General features: G+C 37.2%; 1 pseudogene; it reads left to right on the plus strand.

Moving 5' to 3' along the window:
• The first annotated feature begins 11,060 nt into the window (after positions 1 to 11,060).
• Positions 11,061 to 11,514, plus strand: LOC102877701 (annotated as a pseudogene).
• The last annotated feature ends 2,596 nt before the right edge of the window (positions 11,515 to 14,110 follow it).

The following is a 14,110-nucleotide window of genomic DNA, read 5'->3' on the forward strand; positions in this document are numbered from 1 at the left end:
TATAGTCACCATGCTGTGTATTTTATCCACAGGACTTATTTATTTTATAACTGGAAGTATGTATACCCTTTGTCTCCCTTCACCAATTTCACCCATCCCCCATCTCCCTGCCTCTGGCAACTGTCAATCTGTTCCCTGGATCTGGGGTGTGGTCTTTTGTTTGTTTGTTTGTTTTCAGATTCTACATGTAACTGAGATCATATGGTATTTGTTTTTCTTTGACTTAGCATAATGCTCTCAAGTTCCATTCATGTTGTTGCAAATGGCAGAATTTCCTTCTTTTTTATAGCTGAATAATATTCCATTGTGTATGGATGATTCTTTGTTGTGGTGGGCTGGCCTGTTCATTGAAGGATGTTTATCAGCATCTCTGGCTTTTACCCACTATATGCCAGTGGCAACCCCCCAGTTGTAAGAACCAAAAATGTCTTCAGTCATTGTAAATGTCCCCTGGAGGGCAAAATTTTATTTGGTTGAAGCCTCTTCTCTATGCATATATTATGGCTCTCACCAAATAATCTGGAATGGAGCTGTTTGCTTGTTTACCTTCTCTAATATTCTGAGACCTTCTCAAGACTAGGGACATATAAAATTAATCCTTGTGTCCCCTAGATTTTAGCTTATCTCGATTGGCTCTACTGCTTAAAATGCGACTGTAGACAAATCAATCAGCATTTCCATGCCTCAGTTTTCTTCCTTTGGCAAATGGAGATAACACCAGCCTTGCCTCTTCTGATTGTTACGTGGATTTGGAATGAGAGCTGGTATGTGAAATCTTAAAGTACAAATGAAGCCTGGTTAAGACAACATGTCCTAAGGGAGGCTGCCATCGTGTGTCATGTGTGCATTCTCTGGGCACAAAGTCCGGTGGCACTGAAAGTTCAGATCTACTCAAACAATATAATCCTCTATAACAATATTGGGAGGGTTTCTTTAGCAAAACATTATAATTACAAAAATGTCTTGTTGCAATGATTGAACTTACAACATGGAATGAGACTAACACAATATATAAAAGTGGAAATTCTCCAGTTTCAGGGAGGTGGTATCTTCAGGTGCCAGCCCCCAGGGAGAACAGTAACTCAGTTACAGGGAGGTGATATCTCCAGACACCAGCCCCAGGAGAAGTGCAACATTTCAAGGTAAAAATAATAAAACTGTCTACTAGGCCCTGTTTGATCTGAGAGTTCCCCGGATACATTTATCTTTGTACAAAACGTTAAAGGCTAACTTCTGCTTCTTGTAATCTGCTTATTCAAGGATGTAGTAGGAGGCTTTATAAGCTGCCTCCTCTGGAAGCTCGGGGCTGATCTCCTCTAACCCTGCGTGGTAGAGAGTCAGTCGCCGGCCGGCTAATAAAGGCTCATAATTAATCTCAATTGGCTCCGTGGGTCTCAGAATCATTCGTGCCACAACAAATACTGAAGTTATCTTAAGAATAACGCCAACCAACATCTAGAGAATCTTAAAGGACAAATACTCTACTCCCTACCTCGGTTAAGCCTCCATGGGCCTGAGAGAGACTCAAACAGGCTTCAGAAAGCCTTTTCTGCTCCAGGCCTGTCTGATGTTCTGTGCCCTCAAGAGACTCCCGATCTCATTCTTTGTATCCTATTCCGTTCTGGTTCTTTTCTGCTGGGATGGGCGTTTCCTCGTTTCTTGACCTTTAGTATAAGTGGTAGGATATTAGTAGATTTCGCATCTGCAACTGCTCAGAATTCAGTGTTTGTAGGGAATCTGGTCCACTCTTTGTAAAGGAGATTTTTTTTTCCTCTAATACACCCTATGGAATCCCAGTCCAATTACTTATTATCTTCAAGGAGAGTCTCTCCCCCCACCCTTCCCCTTTCCCCACTCTCTCCCTCCCTCCCTTTACCTGCTTTATGCCTTCCTTTTACAATCAGGGCATTTCATCACTGCTGCCTCTGTGTTCTCCCAGCTCTGTGGTAGGCTGGTTTATTTATCTCCCTCCCTCCTTTTTCCAGATTGAGCTCTGCTGAGAAGGACCCCTGTTCCTTAAGAGTGAACTGTGATGCTCTGTGTGTGCCACGTTCCTCCCCTCCAGCTGCAGCTGGCCAGGGCTTCCCCGTTAACTATTTCTTGCCCTGAACATGTTGGCTGCAAAAGCACTTAAATTGCAAAATTCTGTACAAATGAGTCAAAACCTCCTAGACACCTCTACTTTTAGAGCTGCCAGAGGGCCTGAAAACTATCTAGTCTAGCTAGTTTTTATTTTAAGCTTGAGCACACTGAAGCCTGAACAGGTGAAGTGACCCACTCATTGCTATTCTCTTTGCAGTTTCTGACCATCTCAAAAAGCCAATCTGAATTATTCTGTTACTTTTTCAATGCACCAGCACTAATCTTTGTTTTCCACATTTTCTTATACTTAATGATCTTCTCTTTAAGCTTAAAGTAATAATTTTCTTTCAGTACAGGTTTTGGGGATGTCACATCTGAAAGTGGTGATAGATGTTTTAAAACAGTGAATTTTGTGTATCTATGTTAACAGTAACACATGGTTTAGAGTGATGAAAGCCTTTTATCTTTTACTCCCAAGAGACAGTTTTTTTTCATGCAAATTGAAAATAGCTCTATTCTATTGCAATTTTTTTCCTTACAATTTCTTTTAAAAACCTCTTAGGCAGATTACTAGGATTTTTTTTTTATTTGTAAAAAGACTGCTGTTTGAGAAAATTCGCACTGCTCATTAGCCACTAAAATTTTTCTATTTGAGAGTTTTGGGGAACTTGCACTGTGGATGCACCTGTTTATTAGTTTACCTAAAGAACGTTGAGAAGCTTTTGGCAGCCTGTTTGCTGCAGCCTGAGAGTCTAGGGTTGTTCATTGCTGATCAAAACCAATGTTTCTTGGTGGGATGGTAGGGGGGCGAGGAGGGGCTCAGATTAGTAAGAAAGTAAAATGGGTGGGCGAGAGACTGACATAGGATTTCAAACTTTTGTTTTGCTGAACAAGTACTTTAAAGAAAAAAAGAGACCATCATCATCCACAACCATGATTGTCTCTTGAAAGAAAGAGTTCTTTAGGATAAAAACAAAAGCAGGATATACTCTCATTATGGTTTTTATTTTTCGCATTTGAGTGCATGCCTCCAAATTGACATTTGGAAACCTCCAAATTTAGATTCATGAATCCAAGAACCAGAGATGTGAATTATAATGTCAAATCTTGTGCAAAAAAACGGAGGACCCAAATTCTTTGATTGGTATTGGTATTAACTATTAACCATATTGTGTGGCTCTTTAGTGGGGCAAGGTGTTATTTATGTCTGTAGTTTCCAGATTGTTAAAGCGATAACATGGTGAAATCAGCGTACCGGGACACAAAGGCCTGGATGAGAGAATCTCTGACTTTGACACTCTCCGTAAACCACCTCGCCTGTTTGTTTCTTCATCTTCAAAAGGAGAATGTATTTCACAGGATATTGTATGAAATGAAATAGAAATCTGAAATACTAACTCAGATGAAATAATAAATCCAAAATCGTTGAACAAACTAAAAAGTGGTCTATAGCTATGAGATTTTCTCAGTATCTCTAAACTTTGTGGACTTTTTCTTAGTCAAAGCTTTATGTGTTAATCTGTCTACAATGTCTGAGGAAACTTATCAAAATCCATTTTACATAAGAGACTACAGTATATAAAATATATGTTGGTGCCTGGCATAAAATAGGCATTCAATTATTTTTCGTCCCCTTTACCCAGTAAAAGTACATGCTTTGACTCTCTAGATAATGCCAAACATTTTGCAATGAGTGACAGCCAAACTGCAATTATGCATCGATGATGTTTTTGGATTTTTCTTGGATAAATGAGTGAAAAGAAAATCAAAAGAACCTTTATGTTATGAAACCTTCCAACCCAGCTATACAGCAGCTTGTTCACTTCCTTTGATCTCTCCTCTGCGCCCTCTACTGACTGCAAGTCTGTATTAAATTAGCAGGTTTTACCATCTTGGACAAAAAGATCACAATGTTCCCCAGTCTGTGACTGAAAGTTATAACACACAAATGACCACTTTAAGGAATCGTGGTATCCTCCTTTTTTCTTTTTAACGACATCAGGAAAACTTAGTCATATTACAGATAGACATAAGTAGAAAATAAACCAAATGTTAACTCCACTTTTAATAGAACTTGTGCGGAATGGGGCAAATCCTTTCAAGTGGGGGCTCAAACCCTATGCCCAGAGAGGGTCCTTGGTTTTGTGCAGGAAAGAATTCAAGAGCGATTAAAGACAAAGGAAAGTTTATTAGAGAAGGAACAACGCTCCATAGACAAAACGTGGTCTCTTCTCAAAGTCGGAGAACAAGACTTTGAACATTAAAGAGCTGGGCTTATATACATTTTTATTTCTATAAACGGTTACTGAGTATAGGGAGTAAAGAATGAAATGAATTGTTGGGTTTATCTTTAACTCATACAAGGTACAGCTTAAAGTCTTTGTTTTCCTTCCGTGGTGCAGGTAAGTATGGAAGGTATGGGTACATAGTCGTTAGTAATCTCTACAGGAATTTTCCTTTGTTCTGTAGGTTCTTTATGGCCTGGCTGCATGGCTGGTCAGGCAGGTTCCTGTGTCAGGCAGCATGTAGCAGACTCTGGATTCCACTTGTTTTAATATTTAGTGAGTCAGTGTAGGAAAAGTCTCTTGTTGCTGGTCTGCCTCCCAAGACTCCTTGGTGCCTATCGGTGGTCCCCTTCGGCAGATATTCTTGTGAAACTTATCAGGCTCCAGCAGCTGACCTTTCTAACTAACTCAACAGCAGGGAGTTGCCCTCCTGTCGCAGAACTGTCAACATTTTGCTGTATCTTCAAATTTTTCTACGTAATGTTTTTTTTTCTTACAAAAATAGGATCATGCTGTATACAACTTTTACAAACTGGTCTTTAGCACTATCCATATATGGCAAACACGTTCCTATGTCAATAAATGGACCATCAGAAAAAGGTGTTCCATTGCAAGAATGTCCCATAATATCTTTATGTATTCATAAGGGGTGCTTTTAGTCTGCTGGTATCTTTTCTCATTGCTATTTTTTAAATATGTTTCCTCTTTTGTCCCATAGTCTCCAGGAGCTAGAGCCAACATTGATTATACTTCATAATTAATATCGGGGGTTAAAAATGATGCACCAGTACTCAAGACTGCAATATATTGTCTTGCCAACTATTTCTCCTGCTCCTTTCCATGTCCTACACTTCTTATCCTTATTTACTAACTGGCCTAAAAATATACCTATCATAAGTAAAGAGCAAGCATTTTAAGATTGAGAATCTTTTGGTCAATAAGAGTCAAGACGACATTTCATCTCCAAGATGAGAGTTGACAGTTCTGAAGAAGGAAAAATTTGAGGTCTGGAAAGACTAGGTGAAAATTAGAACTGCATTTGCCCTATTCAATTCCCAGGGAAGGAATGATTGTCCTATATTATACTGGAAAACTTTCATTAGTGAAGCTGAGGATAGACTGGAGAGTTCTCTCAAGACTCACAGAAAAATAATAATTGAAAATAATGAGAGAAAAAGGTAAGAAATAAGGAGTCCAAAAGGTGTAGTCTATGCAAATTAGAAACTGCAGATCGGGAAATGGGGCCAAGAGAACACAAGCAAAACTGAAAGCAGCAGCAGCAGAAACTCTTGAGCTAAAGAAGTATTGGATATTGAAGCTTTAAAAAAATTTACCGAAAATAAAAACACAAGTATAAGTAGGTCCAGGCAAAATTCTGACTACAAAAGAGAAATCAAACTTTCTGTAAAAATTGAGGCTTTTAAGAGGAAACATATATTCTAGAGAAGAACACAAGTCAAGCTATTCTCTCTAAAGTTAAATGCCAATCCTCAACGTTTATAGCACTCTGAAAAAACAAATTAAAATTGAGAACACAAGGATAGTGAAGACATAAGTACTAAAAGTGAGCAATGAAATCACTCCTTTAAAACATTTTGCAAATGTAAAAATTAGAAAAATATGTCGTTGACTACAATAATACTAGTTCAGATTTTCATTCCAAAATAATAAAAGCAAACCCATGAGAGACAATATGTAATTATTTTTTTATTTTACCCAGGGAAAGTCAGTGATAATTGTTTTGTTCTTGATACTAATACATATGATACGCATATTCAAAAACCTAACCATTAGTAGGATTTTCTTTTCTTTTTTTTCTTTCTACTTTTCCCTCTTTTATAAGACAGGCATATAGGATGTGTCTTCTGTTTTAGTTATCTATTGCTGCATAACAAGCAACCCCAAATCTTAGTGGCTTCAAACAGCAACTATTATTTATTTTGCTTGTAAATTTGCAATTTAGGCAGGGCTCGGTAAGGTCAGCTCATCCCTGCTTCATGCTGTGTTAGCTGGGGTGGGCTAGAGGATCTACTTTCAAGATAATTCACTGACATGGCTGGCAAGTTAAGCTAACTTCCAGCTGGGAGCTCAGCCACGCCTGTGGATCAGGGGCCTTATGTCCTTTCCAAGGGATCTTCTTCACGGGCTGCTTGGGCTTCCTCATGTTACAGTGTCTGGATCCTGAGAGAAACAGGAAGCTGTACCGTCTTCTATGACTTGGTCTTGGAAGTTCCAGAACGTCACTTGTGATGTGGTCAGAAGCCCACCTTGATTCAAGATGAAGGGACATAGATTCTACCATTTGATGAGATGAGTATGAAAGTCATATCATAAGAGATTATGTGGGATAAGAGATATTATTGCAGCTGTTTTTTAAAAAGTACAATTTGTTTACATTTAAATTACTACCGGAGAAAAAAGTATTTAAAAATCTCCTCATATATGACCTTATTTACCTTAGTAGTTACGAGAAATGGCTAGGATTAGAAAGATCTGGATTTGAATCCTATTTGTAATATTTACTTTCTGTGTATCTATGAATGTGTCACAGAAGTTCTAGCTCAGTGATTTTCAAGTTTATTTTTAGCAGTAGGACCCCTTTCCCCTCATTAACTTTTTCAGAGCCCTAAAGAAGAAAACCAATGAAAGCTTGATTCTTGTTTGCATAGAGCTCTACCTGCTAGTTTACCCTCCCTCCCAGAGGGAGCCATAGGCATCTCCTTGGACATGCTGAAAATCACTGTTTCAGCCCATATAATAAAATGGGAAAGGAAAATAATTGGTATAACTATTGCAAAAGCTATGGTGAACTTATCTTTTTTATCTCCCCCAACAATGTGATTGTCTATGTAGAAAACTGAGGAGAACAATTTAAAAACTAATGGAACTAACCAAAAGAATTTAGTATGGTGGCAGCCAGTTGACATACATATATAATATATGTATATATGTATGTCTGTATATATATTCATATATGTATATACAATGAGTTAATATAAGAATTCTGTTGAAAACCACTATATATGTATGTATATACATGTATTTATATGTATATCTATATATGTGTATATATGTATGTATATATCTGTACATGTATATACATATCTATATATATGCATATATAGTGGTTTTCAACAGAATTCTTATACTGATTCACTCTACAGACATTTATGTGTCAGGTGTGTGTTAGTAACTGGGGAGACAGGGGTGAGACAGACAGACAGGTTTTTGCTATTGAACTTTTGCTCTGATGGAGGAGACAGATGCTCAACTAATTAGAGATCAAGATCAGTCCTGGAAAGTAATTCACATTTATTTGTTTACTTTTTATTGTTTTCTTCCTGCCCATGCTGGGGCACAGGTCCAATCTCAAGTGGCAATACATTTTATACAGGAAAAAAGAAACAAAAGGCCGAGATAGCAAATAAAAGAGGCTGAGGGAGGAGAGTCTGTGGAAGGAAGATTCAGGCTGATATGTGAAGGATGAGAATCAGTGAAGAGCTTGGGGAGAGAAGTTGATGTAGAGAAAAGAGTGAGGGCCATGTTTCTGAGGTGAGGAAGCACAGCATGGCCCAGAAACTGCAGAGCAGTAGGCTGGAGTCTAGTGAGCAAGAGAAGGGTGGGAAAGATGGGAATGGAGAGGTGGGAAGGGCCAGTCAGATGCCATGGGACTCTGCAGGCTAGGGTGACATCGAATGTTGCTGAATGCAATATGAAGCCAGTGAACTGTTGCAAGGAGGGGAGTGATAGGATCAACTCAGCATTCAGCATTGTAATACAGCTCTCTCTGTCTCTCCAGCAGGGAGACCAACTGCTTATAGGGTCACTGGGCAATTAGGGGAACAGTGATGGTGGCTTCGGCTGGAATGGCCAGGGCAGATAGATGTAAACATATCCAAGCTATGTGAGCAGTAAAAATAGCAAAAACTGTTGACAAATTATAAATAGGGTTTAAAGGAAAGAGAGGAGTATCATTGTAAGGTTTTCAGACTTCCAAAGAAATCTGTTTTGTCCTCGCGGACACACAACCCTAGTGAGATAGTGAGTAAAGGGACCTGATGAGTCCTTTACCCAGGCGGAACTGGTCTAAATTAAGTCAGCTAAAGTCACGAGGTGCATAGTCTACATTCCCAGAGGAAGACAGCCAGGCTTCCGATCCAAACTTGAGAACTCCACTATAAGGGAGGATTCCAGGTGTACAGAAAAAAAGGCACAGATATTTATGCTGATTAATAGGGCAGTGCAGCTTTGCAGTCAGGGGATCACAGCCCAAGGGAAACCTTAGACCCTCGGTCTGAAATGCCCTAGTGCTGAACTCAGATCCCCTGCGGCGATGAGTCAGCCAGCAGGCAGCGGAAGGGACTTGTAATACAATACTTCCAGCTCTCTCTGGAATCCCCTTACTGGGAGGAAGGTGGATGATGACTTTATTTTCTGATCCTTTCCAAGATCCAAACAAACCTAGTTTTCTGAACTGTCAAGGTTATTTAATAAAGTTCACGTAAATTATACGTCTTAAGAGGAAAAACTATAAACTCATCTTTTCTAACACCTCATTTGCATGTCTTATTTTATTTATATTAGCAGGTGAAATACACCAGGGACCCTTGGTCTTTATAAATATGTGACAACATGGTTTGACTAACTGAATAACCAAACTTATCCAAAGCATCACGATTTTGTGCCTCGATTCTCTCATCTATAAAAGTGGTGGATTAGATAATATATAAACATGAGTAAAATAATTTCTCTAATTGTGTTCATGTAGATGGCAAGCTAAGAATAAGAATTTGCATCTGATATATCTTTGTACCCTATAATAGCTGTTATGGCCATAACATAAAATCTCGTACTTAAGGAAGATTCAAATATCTCCTTTAATTTATTTTTTTATCTATTAATGTAGTCACTTGTTTGATAAATATTGATCAATGGTTAATAAATATCAAATAAATGAGTACATCAATAAATGAGATAATAAACTAAATGTAATATCAATCCTTTTTCAGGATTAAATTTTATAATCTTATGCCTATAATTGTTGATAAAAAGTCTTTTAAGAGTGAAACCTTTTACAGGTATAATTGGGTTAGAAGCTATGTTTACAGCTTCATGACTATAGATCCTACACCAGTCATAAGTAACCAACCAGGACACGAGTAAGCAAGCTCTAGAATCTAACAGAACTGGCTCCAAACCTCAGCTCTGCCTTTAACCTACCCATGTGACCTTTGACAAGTTACTTCACTTCTCCAAACTTTACTTTCTTCACGTAAAATCTGGAGATTATAATAGAACTGATTTCAGAGTGGTATTGTGAGGGTTAAATGAAAACACTTAGCATAGTTTCTGGTTCCTAATAAGTACTTAGCAGGTTTAAACTATTGTTAACCGACTTACAGGTTATTATTGTATACACTTTGGAGGCCAGTAAAGGTGAAATCACCCTCTTTTGCATCTCCATTGCCCTAGCAAGCTAAAATTCTCGAGCATTTTAATAGGAGCAGACATTCAACAGTACAGGTTAAATGGAATAGAACCGAACTGATTTGGACGGCCACCAAAACAGATTAAAATCAACTCGGCTGTAAAATTTAGAAATGTCTATTGAAATCATACATTCCATAAGTGTTCACTTGCAGTCTACAGAGTGCTTTTATTTGTAGTATCTGTGTATTCCTCTCAGCAAATCCTCGAGATAGGTATTATCATTTTTATCATATTATCTTATTATCATATCACTGTTGAGTAAACAGCTTTTAAAATGAAAAGTGATTTGCTCGTTTTTTAAAGTGACTAGAACTCAGATTGCAAAGCTAGTTTTGGGGACCACAACTCTATCTTGGGAATCCGCAAACCAAATTAGTTCTGTACTGTGAAAAACACCCCTAGGGAAAGTGAGAAATTCTGATCTTCACTCTGATGTTTTATCTATCATACCATGTATTTCATTCACTTCTCAGTTGCTTGGTGCCTAGTAGCTTTTACTGGTAAATAAGAACAGATATGCTTTTAGTAACCCCAATTAAAATAAAAAACACTGATCATTCACAATCCATGTATATTCTCTGTGCAAAGTCAGGCATTTGTGAACATTCATTTATTTATTTATTAATTTTCATAGAATTCCAGAATGGGGTCTTTCTTTTACTTCTGCTATTTTTACTGGCAATTATAGTATTATACCTTTATTAGAATTATTTTATTTAAATTACAAATATACAGAAAAGTGCAGAGAATAATATAACATACATGAACCCACTACCCAGTCTATATATTAATATTATGCCTTATTTGTTTCACAATTTTTTAAATAAATAAAATGTTATATCTACTGTTAAAGTTAATATGAATCTTTCCCATTCATGGTTTTAAGTTTTCAGGGCATATGTATAGTCCATCAACACTATAAAGTATCTTTATGCATCCTTCTGTGACTTGCTTTCTTCATTTAACAGTGTTTTCAAGATTTATCCATGGTACACGAGTAGATTTTTTTTTTTAATTTCAAAAGCTATGTAATGAATATACCATGATTCATTGGTTTATTCTGTGGTTGGTGGATATTTATGCTGTTTTCAGTGTTTTGCCACTAAAACAATGTACTTCCTTATGCGTAATTAGCTGTTCTCTCAGTTATATATATATAGAAGTGGACCTGCTGGGTCTCACGGATTTTCGGCACGTGTCACTATGGGGATCAAGCAGCACTGTGACAAGTCCAAGGCTGTGGATGTTCTCCCACATGGACATTGAGGTGCTGAAGAAACTCAGCAAGAATAAGAAACTGGTCAAGAAGCTGACCAAGAAGCACGATGCGTTTTTGGCTTCATCGTCTCCGATCAAGCAGATCCCACGCATCCTGGGTCCAGGCCTGAATAAGGCAGGCAAGTTCCCGTCCTTGCTCACCCACCAGGAGAAGATGGTGGCCGAAGTTGATGAAGTAAAGTCCACAATCAAGTTCCAGATGAAGAAGGTGCTGTGTCAGGCAGTGGCAGTTGGCCATGTGAAGATGACAGATAATGAACTCGTGTACAACATCCACTTAGCCGTCAATTTTCGGGTGTCATTGCTCAAAGAGAACTGGCAGAATATCCGGGCTTTATACATCAAGAGCATCATGAGCAAGCCAGAGTACCTGTACTAAGGCACAGCTTAATAAATGATACTGTCACCATTAAAAAAAAACGGACCTACTAGGCACGATAATATGTGTATCCTCAAATTTAATAGGTCTTTTCAAGTTGGAAAGACCATCAGTCAGGAGTAAGTGCAAGAACTCTCTAGGTATTTTAAACAAAAAGGAATTTGATGCAGGGAATTAATTCCTGGAGAGGTTCCTGAAGTAAGTGTGTATTTGCTTTGTTTTGTAGTTTTCAAATATATGGGGTGCAGGATTGGCTATTTTCTTATCTCTTTCTTCCCTCCCTCTTTCTTTCTCTCTCTCTCTCTCTCTCTCTCTCTCTCTCTCTCTCTCTCTCTCTCTCTCTCTGTCTGTCTCTGTCTCTCTCTCTCCTCTTTCATTGTTAGCCTTGTCAGCCAAGAATAATATAGATTCTTTCGTGTTTGTTGAAAGCATCCTTTGTGATTTATAGGATCATCAATTCTAATGAATTTTGTGACACTTTGCCAATAATATGTGTGTTCTATTTATTGGGTATGGGGTTCTGTATATACCCTTTAGCTCAAGCATGTGAATTATATGCTCAAGTCTTCCATATAGTTACCAATTTTTTGTCTGCTTGATCAATCCATTTCCTAAAAAAGAGCCTTAAAATGTTCTACTGTGCTTGTGAATTTGCTCACTTCTCCTTGTACTGATGGCAATTTTTGCCTTACATATTTGGGATTCAAAATTCCTGAAAAGTTGTGTCCTTTATCATTAACTCATGAACTTCTTTCTGTTAATTTTTTTCTTGCCTTAAAGTCTATTTTGTCTGATATTTTTAGAGTCACATCAGTTTTCTTTTGTTTAGGGTTTACTTGTGTATATTTTTCATACGGTTCTCTATATATTTTCTGAGTAATTATATTTTAGTTATGTCTCCCATAAACCCATACAGCTGTTTTCTTTAAATTTTTATTTTGAATAATTTCAAATACGCAGAAAACTTGAAGAAAGAAAACAAGAAAAATATACCTACCCTTCACCTAAGTTCATTAGTTGTTTATGTTTTGTCACTTTTGTTTCTCTTTGTATCTATATATCAATTACAATTTTTTTTGTCTGTTTTTACTAACTGATATAAATTGCAGAAATCTGGAGTGATTACCAGATTACTCTTCCTTTATTTTCAGGTAAATTATGTATTTAAGACTATTTTTGGTATATTTTATATAACATTTCTATGTTTGAGGCCAGATGCTTCAGCTTCAGCTGTTATGTTGCTGTAAATTCCTCTAGAGCGTTTTTTCACAAAGGAAACTGGCTGGCCTATTATCATAGACAAGTCCTAAAGAAGAACAGGCTTTTTAGACCTAGTTCCAAGACTTTTCTAGACCTTTGCACAAAATAAAAACTATTTCCTAATATGATTCTTTCCTTTATTAACTGTAATAAAATAAACATGGGTGTAGATCTCAACATACTCAAATATATAGGTATTTACCTTTTGAGGTTAGTAGTTGAACATACTTTTAAACACATGCAATAAATACAATTTACATTTCCTGCCTTATATCTTATATAATGCCATTTATCTCTCACGCTTGTCTTCATTAATCTGTTGCTATATAGTGATAAAGGTACAGTTTCATTAAAGCACACCTTTATAATGGGATTCCTTGAAGATATCTGAAAGTACTTCATAGCAAATGATTTTTGATTAATTGCTTTTATAAGCAATTGAATTTTAGTTTAAATATAATATAGTTTTTATAAAGATGAGATAATATAGTTTTTATAAAAGCCTTATAAAAACAGTAGGAAAGTATGTCTTTAATCTTTTATGCATTTAACCCAAGAAAACACCACATCCCTCTTCCCATCCTCGTAAAACAAAACATAAGCAGCATCGTGTTGAATAAAGCAGTAACTTATCTGTGCTGCGAAATCAGACCTCATTTCTCTTCTTGGAAACTGGCGAAACATAGTGTGCCATCAACTTCAAGTCTTTCTTTTACGTACAGAAGCATTCCAATATAGTAACGTAAACGAGTAGTAATTTTTATTGAACGTTTACTTTGATAGGCACTGCGCAAACATGTTTTATGTTTATTTCACGTAGTCGCCTCCTTAATTCTAACTAGTTGCACAATTCTTACCCCACTGTACAGATTAGGAAACACAGGTTTCCAGAATTTATTGGCACTTGTGGTGTTATATTGTTTTGATGTTTAAACTACCTACTTTATTCAAAGCCAAGTCTGGTGGTAAGAAATATAGTAATCCCCAAGGGACCTGAGGAAACAAAAGCATCTTTGAGTTGCAAAACGGCTAAATTATGCAAGCTGCAGAAATCCTTGATGGAGACCACAATAACTTTTAGATCATCTTTCACTCTTCAGAGTGGCAAATTACCTCGGAGAGCCATTACAAGTTAGGTTTCTTAATTCCCTTGGTGCCATGGACCTCTTTGGCCTTCTGGTGAATTCCATGGACTCCTCAGAATGTTTAAAATGCATAACAGAAAGAATAGAAATTATATTGAAATATAGTTCTAGCACCTGACCCCTGAGACTTTCAAGCACTTCTGCGTTGTCTATCTCACCTCCCAAGTCTACCAAACTTCTCAAAGTCTTTC

The sequence above is a fragment of the Pteropus alecto genome, unplaced genomic scaffold (assembly GCF_000325575.1).
Source record: "Pteropus alecto unplaced genomic scaffold, ASM32557v1 scaffold98, whole genome shotgun sequence".
NCBI lineage: Eukaryota > Metazoa > Chordata > Mammalia > Chiroptera > Pteropodidae > Pteropus > Pteropus alecto.